Raw genomic sequence first — 12,391 nt, forward strand, 5'->3', positions numbered from 1 at the left:
GGCGGTTTGAAACCACTAGCCACTGAGGGGAGAAAGATGGGGCTGTCTACTCCCATAATGAGTTATAGTTTCGGAAACTCAGGCAGTTCTGTCCTGTCTTATGGGGTTACTATGAATTGGTATCGACTCTATGGAAGTGAATTTTTTTGTTTATTGTTCATCTTATTTGTAAAAATCAGTGACATTATGTTCAATGTTCTATAATCAGCCGTACTATCAACTTCTATTTTATTTCAATCACACTGAAACAGCAATTCAGTTTCACCAATGACATGTGTCCCCTTCTCCCTGGTAATGAGTACATATAGTATGTAAACTTTGGTCTCCATGTATCTGCAACATCCTTGATTTTTCATGTAAGTGAAATCATATATTTGTCCTTTTTTGACTGACTTATTTCACTTAGCACAATGTTTTTTTAAGCCTCATCCATCTTGTAGCATATATCATAAATTTTTATCACCGAGTAATATTCCATTGTACCCATGGGCACTGCCAGGGAGTGGACGATGACACAAAGACCCTATATAGGAGTTCCACAGCTGCAAATCTTTATGGGAGCTATCAGTTTCATCTTCATCTCACCCAGTGGCTCCTGAGTTTCTACCACCAACCCCATGGTTAGCAGCACAATCCTTAACCCAGAATGCCACCAGGGCTCTTTTTCCATTGTACCAGGAGGGCTCTGAAAATTGGTGGGAACGAAAAGATAATGGAGTTTTTTCCAGCAACTTTTTTGAAGCCCCCTCATATATACCACATTTTGCTTATCTGCCCATATAATGATGAACATTTAGGATGTTTGCACCTTTGGCTATTTTAAGTGTTGCAGTGAACCCTGTTGTACAATTATGTGTTTGCATTCTTGATTTCAAATTTTTTAGGTATATACTATGAAATGGAATTGAGTCATCTAGTAATTCTATGTTTGGCTACGAGAGAAAACAAGTTGGTAAAACTTTTATACTATCTGCCAAAAGTTAAAGAAATGAACATTTCTACATCAGAGATAACACCCTCGAGGAGTCTTAGCTTTGCCCCATTTCCTTTTTTTTTCTCCAGCGGTACTCTGTTTTCTCAGCCTGTTTATCAAATAACATGGGTTCAAGTGTACAACTATCCAGTGTACCACAAAGGAAACCAGGTATATGGTGTTCTACTCCCCTGAGTGATAGTCAAGAGGCAGTCTCTGTTTAGAGCAGTGGCCAAGCTAGAATCTAGAGATCAAGAGAGAAATAGATACTTTAAAAATAACTATATAACATGAAAACAATCTGTTTTCACATATTATTCAAAGAAAATATGTCTCGTGACAATCTTCTTGGGTGAGGGGATTAGAAGAAAAAGTTTCTTTTCAGTGTGGGGAGGTTAAGGAGTAAAACTTTGCGAAACTTTACTTATTAAAAAGGAAAAGTGGACTTACAGATTGGGAAACAAACACCAAGGAACGGGTACTTGAAGCTGAGGTACAGCATATGAGATTTTTAAGTGATAGAATTATAGTAAGTACCACATAATAAGTACTTATGACTTGCAAGATTAATTAAACATCTCACAATAACAGTTAATTTGCTGACTGGTTCGGATAGATCTTTTGCAACCAGTTTTAAATAATAAACCTTTTGTTTTGTTCTAACTTAAATCCCTGATTTTATTCTTATAACAGGGTACTCTCTATAGCAACACTGCCTGACTGCTCTATAGAGTAATTCTTACCTAATTTCCTATGAACATTTCAAGGATTCTTCTAACTTGCTAAGTAACCAACAAAATAGAACTCACATTAGTTTTATTAATGCATTTAATTTCTAATAATGTTGTTGCAATGTAAAACAAACAAACAAAAAGCCTTTCCTTTTCATTGTTAACAACCTATTTGTTTTGCAAAGAAGAAAGTATTGGTAATATGTGAAAACTACTGTAGACTATCAGTGCTCAAACGATTCTTAGTATATGAATGATAATTATCACCATAAACCAGCTTTCTTCTAGTCTGTTCTTTCGCTTGGCGAGCTCATGTGTTCTGAAGGAGAACTATGCCCCAAAGGGTTTTCAATGGCTGGCTTTTCAAAGACTGATCATCAGACTTAAATTTTTGTCAGGCACTTCTGGATAAATTCAAACCTCTGACATTAGCATGTGAGCAAGTTAACTATTTGCACCACTCAGGGATTCCTAATTACCATCATGAAAGCATCCATGTGATAGAAGGAATGAGACTCAGGTCACTGTCCAGAACATTTTCCCTTGCGATAAACAATTATTATTATTATTATTTAGCCTCTAAATTCCTACTTCAAAAAGTAAGTTCCTTAATTTTACTAATGGCTGTTCCGATATTTCTCAGCGTTCATGAAGTTATCAAATACTGCATTCAAGATATGTACACTAATTAGCCACACGCCCACCCACGAGGTAGCTCACTTCATATTCTCTATACACTCCTTCCTAGAGATGATTCAAAACTACAAAGAGATTTTTGTTGTTGTTGGCTATGCTAGGTAATCGCATCCTCTTTCCTTTTACCCATGATTAAAACCATGGCAGTAAATATAGGAGACAGCATGGGGGAAATAGTGGTCACAGGATAAATTCTACAGAAAATAGAAATAAAACTTCGCTTCACATAATTGCACACAAATGGGTTGAAATTAAACAGCAAAATCCATACTTACAAGGTGTCAGAAAACAGAAAAGGAGTAATAACAACTAATCAGCTAATGCAACATATCAGAATCTTTAGAATAGTGAAGTTTTACATCAACAGATATATTTTTACCATTTACTTTTGACTGGTTCGGATAGATCTATATGGGTATGGATATATATGGGTTCTATATGGGTTCGGATAGAATAATGGGTATGGTTTAAAAACTAAAATCATGGTTCGACCCACCAGTTAATTGGTTTTGAAATCCTACTCTAGATGCATGCACACATGATACACACACACTTATATTATGCTAATGAGCTTCACTCTGTAGTAAATAAGTGCAAACATGTTCAGTTTGTGTATTTTCTCACCCACTCAGCTTGACATCTCCCTGTGAGATTTGGCCACAGTAAAATTTCAGCATGGTCATTATCTGTCATGTGAAAAAATTCCTGGCAAAACTGGGAGGCTAGAACTGATGCTTTTATATGAGTGTCACTATTGGCATCTGTCAGGACACATAGGAACTTGCCCAGGTAGAAGCTATACTCTTTATAGTCATGCTGCATTTGAAGAGAGAAAGACAATTAACTTAGTCTCAGCTTTTTCTCTGACCATGAAAAAGTAAACAAAGTGAAGGGTAAAAATGGCCAAAGTCAATACGTTTCTTTTTTGTCCTTAACATTATTGTCTCACTTATTTGAGAAGTTTTTGTCTGTGTTTAAGTTATGGACCTTTTCCTGAATAATATTGCCTTTAGAATTTAAGGTATTGCCTGCAAGAAGGCTATGGATGACACTGAAAGCCTAAAATCCACTTGCAGAATTCCTGTGGTGATTAAGCCTCCACTGTATTCCCTTGGACCACTGACCAGGGATATGAATAGTCCTGTCTCTTACAGAGTACATTAGAATGTGAATTAATGTAGCTATAATTAGGTTAACATTTAACATCTTATATTTGTTTTTATATATTTTTAATTAGGCCTAGTTTTCATTATTTTTGTTTCTTTTAAATTGAGGTTTTTCTGTGTTTTACTTTGTTGTTGTTTGGGGGTGAATTCCCTCATATGAAATGCAGGAGTGATCCATCCATCTCACTACCATGGAGTCAAAGCTGTCTCAGGGCAGCCCAATTGGACACAGAGAGCCCTTGTGGGTTTCTGAGACTCTTTACAGGGGAAAGAAAGACTCATCTTTCCCCTTCAGAGATAATTGGTGGTTTCAACCTGCTACCTTTAGCAGCCCAGCTCATAACCACTACACCACCAAGGCTTCCGAAACACAGGAGAGGTAAATCTATCAACAGTAACTACATGAATAGTTACTTAGGGTTATGTCATGGGATGTTGTGGGGAAAAGGGAGCTAATGAGTGCTAAAATAAAAATATTCTAAAATTTTTCCGATGATTGCATAACCACCTTTTTACTATTTTTAAACCATAGAATTGTATGGTAAGTGAATTTATGTGTCAACAAAACTGTTTTAATTTTTTTTTTAAAGATTACTGTATTACTAGGATCCTATGGACCCAAAAGTAAATTCCTTCAGATCTTCAAAGAATAAAGGGTTCTTATGCTTTTTAAACTACATCCCAATTCTTCTTATCAAACAGCATAACCATTATCAAAAGCTGGCAGAGATAACACAGAAAAAGCTAACTATAGCTTAAACTCACCAAAGGATTTTTTCACAAACTCTTTGAAGCCATTGTGTCATAACACGTTGCCATCAAGTTGATTCGGACTGACAGTTTCTTTCTTTTTTTTGGGGGGGGGGGCATTTTAATGTCAACAAAGGAAATATGCATCTTGAATATTGCTGGTGCTAAGAGAGGCAGCATTAGTGAAATAACTTTTTTCCCCCCTTACTTTTATTGGGGGTTCTTATATCTCTTATCACAATCCATACAATCATCCAATGTGTCAAGCACATTTGCACATATGCTGCCATCATCATTTTCAAAGCATTCTCTTCTCACTTGAGCCCGATATCCGCTCCCCATTTCTTCCCCCCTCTCCCCAGCCCACCCTTCCTAATGAACCCTTGATAAGTTATAGATTATTATTTTCATATCTCTGTCACCCGTCACCCACTTTTCCATAATTCGTCCTCCTGGGAGGGGGTTCTAGTTTGATCCTTGTGATCGATTGCCCCTTTCTTCTCCCATCTTCCCCTAATCCTCCTGGTATCTCTACTCTCATTGTTGGTCCTGAGGGGTTTATCAATTCTGGATTCCCTGTGTTGCGGGCTCTTATCTGTAGCAGTGTGCATGTTCTGGACGAATTCTATTTGTAAGGTAGGATTGAGGTTATGAAGCACCAAAGAACTAGAGGAAAGTTGTGTGTTTCATTGGTGCTATACTGCACCTTGACTGGCTCATCTCTTCCCTGCGACCCCTCTGTGAGGGGAAGTCCAATTGTCTACAGATGGACATTGGTTCTCCACTCCATGCCCCCCCACCTTCACATTGGATATGACATGGTTCTGCAGAGCCATAGCTTCTGAAGCTATAAATCTTTACAGCACAGACAGACTCATCTGTTTCCCTTGAAGCACCTGGTGGGTTTGAACTGCTGACTATATGGATAGCATTGCAATGTTTACCTAACAGTTCAATCAGAGCTCCTTGAAAGATGCTAAAAAAGCATGTGTCAAAATTCAACCTCAATTCCTGATAAAAAATGCTTAGTTAGATTAGAATGAAAGAGCATTATCATAACATGACAAGAACTATACATATGAAATGAACACTCAACATCTGTTATTTAATATTCCTCTCAAAGTGCTATCCAGGGCAAACAGACTAAAAAGAGGGAGAAAAAAAGAGACAGTATCAAAATACCTATTTTTTGCAGTAGTCCCAGTATGCTAAAAATATTAATACTCCCTTATATTGAAATAGAAATTACTGAAAGTTAATTTCTTCATATTTAATGTTAACAAGTGAAAACATGCCCAAAGTCAGAAACAACAAAAGTATGGGCAGGATTATTGCTATTGTCATGGTTTTCTCAATTTATTAACCCAGAGAAATCAATATAAGGGACGGGATAAGATTATTATTATATTTAATGATTGTTTTCCTACAAAGAAACAATATATTAAAACAAAGAAGGGTAACCTGACGTATAAACACTCATCTATGAACCAGCTAAAAAAAAGAGGCTAAAATCCCCAAAGGATTACTTTAATGATATATGGACTCAAAAACTCACTGCCATCAAGTCTGACTCATAGAAACTCTAACAAGGCCGGGGAGGGAAGAGCCACCTCTGTGAGTTTCTGAGACTGCAGCTCTTCCTGTCAGCAGAAAGCCTCCTCTTTCTCCCACGAGTTGCAGGTGGTTTCAGACTGCTGACCTTGCAAATCTCAGCCTAACCTGTAACCACTATGCCACCAGGACTCCTGAAACATGAACAGCATATTCTAAATCTTATCTGATAGTGCATTATCCTCAGGAAAATTTGGAGAGGGTGGAAATGGAAAATGTACCCTATAAATCATTAAAAATATACTATCATCAAAGCAGAGGTATTGGTATAGGAAGAGACAAGTAGATTAAAGCAGAAGAGTCCCAAAAGTGACCCATGACTTTACTAAGATGACATTTCCAATCGGTTAGGAGAGCTGATTTCAACAAGGGAATCTAGGGAAAATGGCTACTCATTCTGTAAAATTAAAACAAATAAATCCCTAACTTATATAATGTACAAAAAACAATTTTTAGCGGTTTCAATGAGTAAAGTGTAAAATAAAACAAACTTGTGAAAAAGAATTAACAACAATATAGGAAAATTTAAAAATAATTTTTGAGTAGAGGGGCCTTTCCTAAGCCAGATATAAGGCATGGGCTCTTAAAATTAACAGTCCTCAAATTCATTTACCACAGGGCTTTGCAAAGTTCGTGGAAAGAGGGAATTAAAAGAGAATGAAATGTGTCCACAAACTTTTTAAAGCACTTTCACATTTCATAATACATCAATGTGTCTGTGGCCTAATAAATTCGTAAATGACTTTTGAAGAACACTGGGTAAAATACACAGGGAGGGCGCATACTAAGAGATTGCTGCAAACAAATGAATACTATGTAGACAGTAAAGATGGCAAGCCTCTCATCATATTTTTGCTTAAAAAAAAAAACACCCCAAACACCGCTGAGCTGAAAACAGTATTCCGAATTTCCTTCAGGAGATAGGGAAATAACACTGGTTCTGCACATAGAAGAGGGATGTGCAGAGTCTGGAAATACCTTTGCCTGGGAGAGGGCTGAGGAACAGCTCCACTTTCTGCTTTAAAGATACTTGTATTTTTCAAGACTGGGTTTCCCCCTTCTCAAAAGAGGGGAGAGAAAAAAGAGACCCAACAGAACACAGCACTTGCTTCTGTGCTACTTCTCGACCGAAATACAGGCATGGTTGTCAAGGCAAATCATTTTTCTTTTCCTTCCTAGGATGGGTAAACTTTATCATCCTTTCGCCCACACGACAACTTGTCCAAAGCACCTGCGGTGAGATGGAGGGCACTTTGCACAGGCAGCGGGCTCAACTCTCGCTGAGTGAGGGGCACACCCCTCTGGTTAGAAGACCTGGCCAGGCTGGAGCAACACCGCCCTTTCTGGAGCTGACACCGGGGTGGGGACTCTGAAACCTAACGCCGGGGCTCCCACTGGGGGCAGGGTTTGCACTCACTCCGTGACCCTCAGGGAGGTTACCCAACTTCTCACTGACACGGCTCTGAGAACACCCTACCGGGAAGCAGATCGCGAAATTGTGTAACGCGGGGCCTCTCCACCTTCCTCATGCCGCGACCCTGCCATACAGTTCCTCCTGGTGCGGTGACCCCCCCCCCCCCGCCCCAACCATAAAATGGTTTTCATCGCTGTCATTTTGCTACTGTGACGAATCGGGCCACCCCTGGGAAAGGGTCGTCCAACCCCCAGAGGAGTCCGCGACCCACAGGCTGAGAAGCGCCGGGGTAACAGCCCTGGGAAAGGAATGAACCTGTAAAGTTTTCGACAGAGGAACCACAACGGTACTTGTTTCTGGGAGGCAGTCCGTGTCCCAAAGGGAAGCCCCGGGGCGCTGTTGCCCGGGGCCACTCACACGCAGCCACGAGGGTCAGCGGCCCCCCCACGCCCCCGCAAAGAAGGCGGGCAGAGCTCCTCCCCCGGAGCCGCCAGGGCGGGGGCCGCCGTTGCCGCGGCAACGAGGCGGGCCGGGAAAACCCCTCCGAGGCTCCGCTCCGGAAGTGGGACGGGGGCCGTTTCACACACAAAAACCCAACCCACTCGGAGAACCGGTCGCCTCCTCGGTCCCTCAGCTTCTCCCCGGAGGCCCCCGAAACTGCCAGCGCGGCCCGGTCGCTCCCACACACAAGCTCTCCGTCGCCGTCCCGGGCGGATTCGGACACATCAACCCGCTCACCAACTTCCTTACTCACGATTAAGGGATTGAGCCGCCGCCTCCAACGCCTCAGGTTCGAGAAGCCCGGCCGAGGGACTCCAACCGGAAGTTGTTTTCCGTTCCTGTTCCGAGGGCGGCGCCTGCGCGAGGAGTCATTAACCCTTTCCCCTCGATTCCGTAAGACCCCGCCCTGCTCGGCCTTGCCCCGCCCCGCCCCGCCCCGCCCAGGAACACTACCCACCCCTCGCCACCCACCACCACAGTCGGGATCCAGTGTAATCCAGTCTCTCAAGGAGCACAATTGGTGGGAAGATCACCAGAAGGTCACTAGAAGGTCCTGAGTAGATATTATTGATCAAATAATAAATTACCAGGTCTGAAATCACCCTGCAGGTGAGTTAGAATATCCAAAAAACTTTGTTATATATGTGAAATAGTTTATGGAACTTCATCAATCCACCCCTAAAAATTCCCATCAACACAACTAAGGTGAAGCCCAGGGACCTATATTTCCAATAGATATTCACGTCAACATGGGTAAGGTGGTGAAAGTCCACCCACTGAGAAATAATAGGTTTTACATATACACACGCAATTCAAATGCCTGTACTGGAGTTGAATGGTAGGTAAGTGGAAGTAGATCTTTATTGGAAAAATGTCTCACCAATTACTACTTTCTCATTACATTTCCTAACCGTGCCTAAGTATTCTCCAAGATGTAAATTTACATAGCTACCACATGGGGATTATTTGTACTCCCAATTTTAGTTCTGGCATCTACTAGCTCAGACAAATTACTTAATCTAAGCGAATCTTAATTTTCTTATCTGACACATCAGGAGAGTGTTAACATACTTCATTGGATGGATGGTTGAGGATCGAATTCTATAATGTTAAGCAAAAGCACTTGGTAAAATGTAGAATGCTAATGAAAGGTGTGGTCTGGCGTCATCCACGTCATGCTTGGGATCTCTTTTTGGAGGAAAAGCAGCTGCTTAGCACATGTGGAAGTTTCAGGGAACCTTGAGGCAGGAGACTCTATTTTGACCGGAACATTACTATATCTGCCTGAATGCATATTGCACATTCAGATGCTTCCATGGTGAGGGTTTAATTTTTTAATTAAAAAAATAAAAAATGCTAACAATGACCTGGTCAAGAAGCTAACAATGGCCTGGTCAAGATGGTAGGGTGAAAAGCTGTGCACTTAAAAACACCAATAAAACAAACAAGTGGAAACCAGGAGAACTAAGTTTGTTAGAACTCTGGAAACCAGCCAAAGGGCTATTGTAAAAAAAAGTGAAGTCTGCGTCAAGGTTGGGAAAAACATACATAAAACATACAAACCATGAAGAACCTTTGACTTTCTACTTGCCTGATCCTTTACCCGCCTCTTGGTAGTTTGGCATACCAATATAGTTCCGAAGAGAATTATATTCTGAAGAGTTAGTTCGGAAGGGAGAGCCTGTTTCTGTCTACAAAGTAGAACAGACTGTCCTAACAAATTGTCTGTGTGTGTTAATCTGTTGGGAGCTGCCTGAAAGATGAAAGCAAGACAGTCATCCCAGTTTAGCCTAAGAGCACACAAATGATGGAGGGGCAGCAAGTAAATGAAAAAGACTATAGGCTGATTACCTCGAGTGGCTCTCTGTCCATAGTCTTTTTAACTCCCACTAAATGATCTGGTGGTAGCATGCAAATAAGGTGTACCAGGACTCTTAAGTTGGGGATTGGTGAGGTTTGCTTTTCTGCTGGGTATAAAAGTGAGCCATCTGAGAAGCAGGAACAGGCATCCTTCAACCATTCAGAAAGTAGATCCTCTAGTGCAATGCATGCATGATGCCTGCCTAAAGTGGCAGAGGCAGCAGAGAGGCAACAGAGGTTGCACCACCGAAACCATGAGACAGAATGAGCAAAGATGAAGGGAACTTGTGGCTAAGAGACTAAAGACCAGAGAGAGACATGCCTGCTGGAATGGCTGAAAAGAGGCCCTATAGACAAAATAATTGTATCTTAAAATTTTTATCACCTGTTATCTTCCGTAATAAAGCCCCAAATCATGCCTGTGATTTCTGTGTGACCATTGGAACAAATCGTCAAATGCAGCAGTGCATATGGTGTCAGAGGATAGAGAAGGATGGAGAGAGGAGGTGTTCAAAGGAGTCATCCTTGGGCAGATAACAGAATTGGATTCTCCTTTTTTGTGTAGGTGGGAGAGGTCAGAAGTGGCCCACACATGATTTCTTCACCTATAGATCTACAGATTTTATGCAATACTTAGCAAATTTTTAACAGCCTTTTTTGCAAAGTGGAACAGTGAATTATCAAATTCATATAAAACTGCAAAGGGCATTGAATTGCAAAAACAAACTTGAAAAAGAAGAACAAAGTGGGAGGAGTCATATTTCCAGGTTTTGAAACTTACTACAAAGCTACAGTAATCAAAACAGTGTAGTATTAGTCATAGTAGACAGATAATCAAGGGAAAATAATTGAGAGTAAAAAAATAAACCCATAATTTGATGAACAATTCATTTGTAATAAGGGTACCAAGACCATTCGGTAGGGGTGGAAAAGTCTCTTCCACAAATTACGCTGAGACAAATAGATTTCCACAGGAAAAAGAATGAATTTGAAGCCATACCTAATACCCTAAACCAAAAAAATAACTAAAACGGGGTCAATTACCCAAATAAGAGAAGCCATTTAAAAAACATCATCGTTACTCGGGTTCCTGTTACTACACTGACAGATTTATTCCAAACTGTTTAAGGGCGTCTCCCGATTAATGGCTGGTCATCATCACAGCCACTCAGAAATACCTTTGTAGAGAGGCCAGCTCAGAAAGCCAGGACAGTGGGTTTTGGTTTGAATTCCAAATCAGGTAAAAATTGAAAAACCAACAGATTTTTCTCAAATGACACAGAATGATCAAAGGGATTTATTATGAAGAAAACCGAAAGCTCTATCAGTGAGGTAAAGACCAGAAAATTGTGTCAAGGATTTTTTGTTGGTTTGTTTTTCATCATAAGGCACCCGTTTTAAAGGCAACATGTGCTGTTTTATGAATATTTCATTGGAAAACCTTACTCCATTCACTCTACCACCTTGATCTTGCCCTTCCACCTTTTTTTTCTGCTACCTAAACTCAAGGAACATTGAGAAGGAACATGATTTGCTTTGTGGCCTTTGAAGATACCCAAACTGCCCTTTAGACGTGGTGTAAGTGGAAGAGTTCAGAATGCTGCAGGGAATGGTGAGAGGCAAAAAGGCCACCTTCAGAAATGTGTAGACCTCAATGGAGAAAATGTCAAGAAATAATAGGTGCACATTTTGATATTTTTGTTTAATAAAGGTTTCTATTATTTTGTATCAATTTTTTGGCTTACGCTCATATAAGAGCTAAACTCATAAAATTCTTAGAAAAAATCATATAGGCAAAGCATCAAGTCTTTGCTTTTGACAATACATTCTTAGATGACACAAAAATCACACACTTTAAAAAAATTAAAAGTATACTAATGGATGTGCAGTATCAAAAACTTTATGACAAAAATGAATAGTTCTCTTTACAATGGGGGAATATATTTGGTTACCATATCATAATGTTTTAATATCTGTGATTTATAAAGAACTGTAGCAACTCACCAATGAAAAGACAGCCCAATTTAAAAATGGGAAGAAGCCTTGAATAGGCCAGCAAGCAAATGAATATATGCTGAACATCATTAGTCATTAGGGAAATGCATACCCAAACCACAATGAAATACATCATCACATCCATTAGTAGATCTATATTAAGAAAAATGAAAAATAATAAACCTTGATGATGATGATGATGATAAGAACTTAGAACCTTCATGCATTGCTGGTACAAATAGAAAACAGTGCAGCTATTGTGGGAAATAGCTTGGAAATTTAGGAAAAAGTTAAACAGAATTACCATATGACCAAACAATTCCACTTCTAAATATACTGATACCTAAAACTTGAACACAGGACTCAAACAAATATTTGTACACCAATGTCCATTGCAGCATTATTCACAATAAAAGTAAAATAGGAACAACAGATGAACAGATAAAATGTAACATATACAGCTAAAAACCCAAGCTCACTGCCAGGGAGTTGATGCTGACTCATGGCAACCCTATAGGACAGGGTAGAACTGCCTCTATGAGTTTCCAAGACCAACTGTTTACAGGAATAGAAAAACCTATTTTTCTCCTAAGAAGCAGTTGGTGGTTTCAAACTGCTGACCTTGGATAGCAGCCCAATTTGTAACCACTATGCCACCAGGGCTCGCTCTCTCTCTCTCTCTCTCTCTCTCTCT

General features: G+C 40.1%; 1 protein-coding gene across 3 annotated transcripts in view; it reads right to left on the minus strand.

The window, feature by feature from the left end:
- Positions 1-12,391, minus strand: part of TANK (TRAF family member associated NFKB activator) — a 107,137-nt gene that overhangs the window by 80,713 nt on the left and 14,033 nt on the right. The window contains exon 1 of one of the 3 annotated variants that reach the window (XM_004703790.2): positions 8,096-8,158. The exons of 1 other annotated variant lie outside the window; for it this stretch is intronic. The gene's annotated coding sequence lies outside the window, so the exon portion shown is untranslated. Of the gene's footprint in view, positions 1-7,656; positions 7,697-8,095; positions 8,159-12,391 lie in introns of those variants that run through there. One more of the 3 variants, XM_045299651.1, reaches the window with a different exon arrangement.

This window comes from Echinops telfairi, unplaced genomic scaffold, assembly GCF_000313985.2.
Source record: "Echinops telfairi isolate 266 unplaced genomic scaffold, ASM31398v2 ScPeMD7_4;HRSCAF=17, whole genome shotgun sequence".
Lineage (NCBI taxonomy): Eukaryota > Metazoa > Chordata > Mammalia > Afrosoricida > Tenrecidae > Echinops > Echinops telfairi.